Below are 7,110 nucleotides of genomic sequence, written 5' to 3' on the forward strand. Positions count from 1 at the left end.
GCCTGGGTCGTCGAAGGTTTGGGTCGAAGGCGATGGGTCGAATGTCTGGGTCGAACGTCTGGGTCTGGGTCGAACGCTTTGGGCTTTGGGTTCGTGGGTCGCCGGCTCTGGTTCGAAGATCGGTGGGTCGTGGCGATCATGAAGATGGGTTCGCCGGCGAACTCGCAACGGCGATCTAGGCTCTCTCTTTGCGATTTGGGCTCTCTCTGTTTCTTCCTTCCTCTCTCTCTCTCTCTCTCCGGAAATACTTTAAAGTGAAAATAGGTACTGAAAATCATTTCTGTTGTGTAAGGGAAAATTGGAAGTGATTTTACGGAAAATTCTATTTTTCGTAACAGCCAAACACGCGGAAAATGTGGAAAGGATTTCCTGAAATGGTTTACGCCCAATTCAAACGCAGCCTTAGATTAGAAAGAGACCCTCTGACTCCGTTGTAAATTATTACCTGAGGAAAGTAGGAAGAAATTTCTTCGCTTACTCTAATCCAGGAAAGTGTTCATTGCTTACAAAATAATACTCGTAATATGCTTCTAGATGACCTGTTAACGTGTGTTTTAGGCCTAAAATAGGAGATGTCGTGGGCCTAAAATTGAAAAGTGTTAGATGGGCCTGGATGATCCATTTCATTGCAATCTATTTCGATTTAATACAGCTTCTAGGTGATCATTGCAAAGTCTTCTATTAACAGTTCATTATTACAAAAAGCCTGAGGGTTCTTGCCAATTAAATGGTTTTATGTTCTCATGGGTTGAGTCATTACTTCAAATTCAATCCCCTATTATAAGAATTGCAACATATATAACAAGATTAAGCTAGCTTAGATTATTTTTGGGTAGGCAAAGCCTCTACTTGATTAGACGAATACTCAGAATAAGCAACTGCATCTCATATAAACTCCATAAACATATTTAGAGCCAACCAAACTCTGAAAAAGTAAATCTATTGTTCTGTGAGTACTATCAAAAATTACATGGAAAAATCCAGGTACATCAATCTAAACAGAACTGGGGAAAAAAAAAAAAAAAAAAAAAGAAGTTAAACTTTCATCTTTGTGTGACTGTTGCTCGAAAGACAACCTCCTATCTTCCTGTTTGATGCAAAAACTTATCAACCTGCTGTTGATGCTTCCAATGAACGCTATAATAGTCGATTCCAACCAATACGAGTCCAACCAATATGCTCTTTCCTGAGCAAAAAATTCGATACAGCTGTGCTACTTGTGAAGAACAAAATCACCAGCACCCTACTTGTACCACATTTAAAAAGGCCTCTTTAAGTGGGAAGACTAATAGCGGTAATACCAAGCCAATGCTAACAACCAGCGAGTACCTTTCACCAATCTCTAGATTTACAAATAAAACAAGTTCCATGCCACTTTAGATTTTCATTTGCAAAGTTGTCTGCCAAAGCCAGGCTGCTCCAACACAGTAGATTTAAACCATAAAGAAATTTAAAAGGAGATGATCATCTAATATAAATCCAGCTATGTTCCCACTCTACATGGTAAGGAAACTCCTAGATTTTCAATAATCACATTTAATCATTAAAAATAAGCAAAGATAAATCCTAGATTTTTTGGGGCAATTATTATTTAAAAAGTTAAAAATAAAAAGTATTACATGAACATGAGGACATACCGCTGGGGAAATGGGCAGAGTAACAGTGTAAGGGATAAGTACGTAGTAAGTTAGGCACCACGCGGAAGAATAAAGGAAACTAGCATCTCGAGTTTCTAAAACTCGAGATTTACAATGAAAAATCGAGTTTCAAAAACTCGCTTTCTGCTTTTTTAGTGCTGACCTGGAAAGAAAGAATGACACACCTAGATCTCGAGTTTTGAAAACTCGTTTTCCGAGTATCGAGTATTTAAAACTCGAGTTTTGTTGGAAATTACATGTTCCACCTTAAAACCGTATTTAATGAAAGATTTCAAGGAACTCGAGTCTTATAGACTCGAGTTCTACTGGGCATACTATTAAAAACATCACTCGCTTAACACGCCCTTATAACATAAGCTCACAGACACACACAGCCGTCTCACCCAAAACAGAGCATCCTCACTGAGTCTCTCAGCCTCACTAACTCTCACCCTCACTAACTCTGACTCACCCATAACTCTCACACCACATTGCCTCTCATTCTTACTCACCACACTGCCTCTCTCACTGCTCTTCCTTCTCATCAAATTCATATCTCAGGTAAGGGTTTCCATAATTTGATTGTCATTGTAGTTGGGTAATAGTCTGTGGGTGTGGGTTAAAGAGTTTGAGTATTTATTTTGTAGATAGTTGACATAACTTAGTTAATTTTCCATTATGCAACATTTATAGAACTTTGTGTTGGTAGTCTTAATTTTTTGAGTATTTATTTTCCCATAAAAAGAAATGGTAAAAACTCCAAGATTCGTTTGTTTTTTTTTTTTTTTTTTCGACGGAGTTCAAGTTCATTTGACAAAATATTCAAATTACAGTGTTTTGAATAAATAAGAGCTAAAAACACAATGTTTTTCTGATCTTCTTTTGAAGAAACTATGAGAGCAACAGTTGTAATATAAAAACTAAATTGGTACTATTTGGCTCAGTGAAATCAACTATGGAAACAAGCATTTTCACAAACTGGGTGTGTGATAACTGATAAGTACAAATTGGGTCTCATATTTGATGTTTATATATAATTTGTTGAATTTGTGTAAATTTGTAAATCAAAGTTTAAATTTATGGGGCTTAGTCCATACGAGCTTCCTATTGAAAGATTGCCTTTAAGGTGTTTGTGAAAATGTTTGTTTCCATAGTTGATTTCACTGAGCCAAATAGTACCAATTTAGTAACTGTGATTTTCTTCCTCAATCCTCATTCCTTCCTTGTCAAATTTCTGAACTACCAAGAACTTAACATTACCCTTATACCGAAGAACTAATCACCAACTGCTCCTATAATGGTCTAGGAGACCAGCACAGATAAGTGCAAAATATACTAACAATGCAAATAGCAGAAATTGGTATATGACACAGTCCTCAAATTTCTTGAATTAAGCAATCACATACTGTGTTCACTTTTAAATTGAACAAAGTATGATAACATAGCATCAAATCAGAAACAAAAAGCATGACAAAATTTAGGTTTATAAGTCAATAAGGCTGAGTTTATAGTTGTTTTTTATGCAATCATGGTTCAGATTATGTGATTTAACTAACACAGTAACTTGACTTGAACAGGTTCACAATGCCTAAAATTAATATAATCCTATACCACGGTGGTCCGCTTAAGAATGCCAATGCGAACAAGGGATTGCCATTTGAAGGGCCGGGTATAAAGACCTATTATACTCAAATTGATCGTAGGTTGAAGACCCTTGATGAATTGAAGAAGGTTGTCATGGAAGAGTTGTGTGAGAATCCTGCTGTGCACAACATACAAATTACTTATCGTATGCCAAATGAAATCTTGAAGCATCGGATTAATTACAAGTATATGGCGATAGAAACAGACAAACATGTAAAGATCATGTTTGACAAGTTGGAGAGAATAGCTGAAGTAACTAACATTGAGTTGTACATACAGTTGGAGCCGCGTGCAGTTTGGCAAGAGGATATCCAACAAACAACCACAAGCTTACAAGTTACGGTTCCGGATGCTCAATATGAGTATTCTACACATGTAGAGGATGATGATGTTCATGCCGATGGTGGTGGTGATGATGATGATGACGACGACGACTATGTTGATGAGACTACTGCCATTAACAATGATGATGACGATGATGACGACGACTATGTTAATGAGAATATTGCCATGAACGATGAAGATTTTGCCGAAATAGATGAGTATGAAGACATGATTGACAGAGGGGACTTTGGGGACTTTGAGAGGGACATTGATGACGACGAGACATTGGATGGTAGTGAACCTTATGCAGACAATGTCATTAGCGTCCAAAACATTGCAAACACAATCCCTGCCTACGAACCTCCTGCATTGTCATTCTCTACAAATACTTGGGAAAATATGGTCGATCCTTCACATATTGAGATGTCATTTGTGTCTACTTGGAGAGAGGGGATGAATTTGTGCAAAGGGTTGACGTTTGCCAATAAAGAGGAGGTGAAGCGCGTATTAACAAATTGTGCCCTCAAGGAAAACAAATATTTTACTTACACTAGGTCGACGACGAAAAAACTTTGTGCGAAATGCGTGCATGAGTCATGCAAGTGGTATGTTTGCGCAGTTATGAAGCCCAATCTCCACCGACTATGGATGATCACCGTGTATGTGGGTCCTCACACGTGTGTAGAGCTTGGGGTGCGAAATGATGGTAGAATGATGAGTTGTAATTTTATTGCATTAGACATCCATCAGAAGTTATGTGAGGATCACACTACCCCAGTTAAGCATCTCAGATCTATGATAGAAACGAAATATAATGGTCATAAGCCTTCTTACTACAAGGTATGGGATGCGAAACAAAAGGCGATTGCGAAGATGTTTGGGAATTGGGAAGAGTCTTACCAAAGATTGCAAAAGTTGCTAATGGCATATATTGATCAGGACCCGACTACCCAAGTATTCTATCGTCTTACACCCACCGATGAAGATGACACTGTATTGTTGCATTATGTGTTTTGGTCTTTCGGTCCATGCATATCAGGATTTAAATATTGCAAGCCGGTTATTAGTATTGATGGGACCCATCTGTATGGTAAATATCAGGGAAAGTTGTTGGTCGCAATGGCAACCGACGCTAACAACAAGGTATTCCCTCTCGCCTTTGCTGTTGTGGATTGTGAGTCAGGATCCAGTTGGAGGTGGTTTTTACAGTGCCTCAGAGAAGCGATTGGCCACGTGATACCTGACGAAGGCATTTGCATAATTTCTGACCGACATCTTGGTATCAAAAACGCCATTGCAAAATGGCCTAGAAGGGATGATGGAAGACCACGGGTATTTCATAGATATTGCCTTCGACATGTTGCTAGCAACTTTAACACCCATTTTCAGAACTCAACTCTAAAGTCAGCGGCGTTGAAAGCGGGATATGCTAGTCAGGCAGTTAAATTTGATACCATAATGGAGTCCATTAAGCAGGCGGAAATTGAGGCCATTAGGAATAAGAAGAAGGTGACGGGGAAGGATGGCAAGGAAAAGAATCAAGATTATCTTCCATACACATACCTAATGCGCGAGTCTGTGGATATGTGGACCCAGTCACATGATGGTGGGAGACGTTTTGGGGCAATGACAACCAATATATCAGAGTGCTTTAATGGTGTATTGAAAGGTGCACGAGGCCTTCCTATTGCCGCGTTGGTTGAGTTCACTTGGAATAAACTTGTTCAATATTTCCATGACCGGCGCAAAGAATACCATTTTGAGTTCTCAGAGGGTAAGAAATGGAGTGCACATGCCTTATCCACGTGGGAAGGAAATAAGCGTAAATCTGAGAAACACTATCTCAAGCCATTTAGCAATGAAGAGCTGATATTTCAAGTAGTTACCCAACTCAACACGTGTAGTGCAGGAGGAGGAAACCACAGTTATGAAGTTCGGTTACAGGACAGAACATGCAGTTGTGGGAAATGGCAAAACATAGGGATCCCGTGTTCACATACAATTAGAGTATGTGACTATTTGCATATTGATTCAACCACATATATTCACCCATGTTATGGTTTGAACAATGCCATTAACACTTATGAGCATGCATTTGTGGTTCCTAAGTCACAGTCATTGTGGGGGGATCCCATTGGGCCAAAGTGGTTGCCTAATCCAGCATTGTTACGGGCCAAAGGGAGACCAGTGATGTCAAGAATAAGGAATGAGATGGATGGAGTGAGGAATAATGTCCGAGAACGACGATGGCGGAGGGAGGACACAGATTTGATAGAGAGTCAACCTAAGCAGACATGTGGACTGTGTCATGCTTCCGGGCATAACCGCAGAAAATGTCCGCAGTCCCATGGCGCTTCCACAAGCGGTCATGTTCCATAGTAGGTAGGTAGATGCCAAGAAGTTATGCATTGGTTAAATAATTGTTGTTCATTCGATGTTTACCTAATGTTTACTATATTGTCTCCTAACGTGATTAGTCTATGTTTTTCAGGCATGCTTCCATGAATGACATTTTTGTCCAGCGGACCTTTGATCTTAGGAGAAGTGACTACGTTGTATTGGCTCTATGTGAACTTTTTGCAGTTTTTGTTGAATGTACTTGTAATTCTCTATCCAATGTACCACTATGAAGATTGTGATTTGAGTAGTACGGTTAGAATTGCAAATTAAGCATGGTTGCACATGTTTAGAACGTTGATACATTGAGAATGCCTTTTGTTGTTTTTCAGGCAAATGCATTTCAGTTTATGAAACTCAAGGGCTCCACTGGGAAAAACAGAGTAGTTTGCCTGAACAGGGGATTTGCCAAAGAGGTTAAAAAAAAAAAAAAATTCATAAAACTCGAGTTTATGAAACTCGAGTTTCACTGGGCAAAACAGGGCGAAACAGGGGAGGCCTCTCGGCCTAAACAGGGGATTTGCAAAAAAAAATTTCCCAGTGGAACTCGAGTTTATGAAACTCGAGTTTCACTGGGAAAAACAGGGCAAAACAGGGGAGGCCTCTCGGCCTAAACAGGGGATTCAGAATGTCTGAGGTGAGGGACTTAAGAAGAACTCGAGTCTATAAAACTCGAGTTCTGAATCTCAATTTTCAAAAACTCGCTTTCCTTTAGACGTATTTTTGCTTTAATTTTTTTTTTCAAAACATCACGTTTTTGTTTCTTTCGTACAAATGCAATTATTTGTTGGTAACTATTGTGAACATCAAGGCACATCTGGCTGCAGTTATTTATCTTGTTATTTGTAAAAAAATTGTTCAAGAAAATTTATTCACTAAAAATAAAAAAAGAAAAAGAAAAGGAAAGAGAAGAAAATAAAAAGCTTATCTAGCCTTTCAAATGTAGGCACATACAAAAGTGCAAATCTGATTGGGAAGCACATACAAAGTACCTGAGAAGTAGTAGGAAAATGGTTTGAGCTGTGGAGTTGGTAACATATTGTAATTATCTCTATATATATATATATATATATATTTCATAGAATTAGATGATGAGTTGTCATAGTCT

At 38.7% G+C, this 7,110-nt stretch overlaps 1 long non-coding RNA gene across 1 annotated transcript; it reads right to left on the minus strand.

Annotated features, from left to right (window-relative positions):
• Positions 1-1,150: 1,150 nt before the first annotated feature.
• LOC136069373 (uncharacterized) lies at positions 1,151-1,515 on the minus strand. Its single transcript, XR_010630611.1, has 2 exons — positions 1,330-1,515; positions 1,151-1,243 (listed from the first exon to the last, which is right to left on the minus strand). It is a non-coding gene; the product is annotated as an uncharacterized LOC136069373 (long non-coding RNA).
• Between the last annotated feature and the right edge of the window lie 5,595 nt (positions 1,516-7,110).

This window comes from Quercus suber, unplaced genomic scaffold (genome assembly GCF_002906115.3).
Source record: "Quercus suber isolate HL8 unplaced genomic scaffold, Cork oak 2.0 scaffold_165, whole genome shotgun sequence".
Classification (NCBI taxonomy): domain Eukaryota; kingdom Viridiplantae; phylum Streptophyta; class Magnoliopsida; order Fagales; family Fagaceae; genus Quercus; species Quercus suber.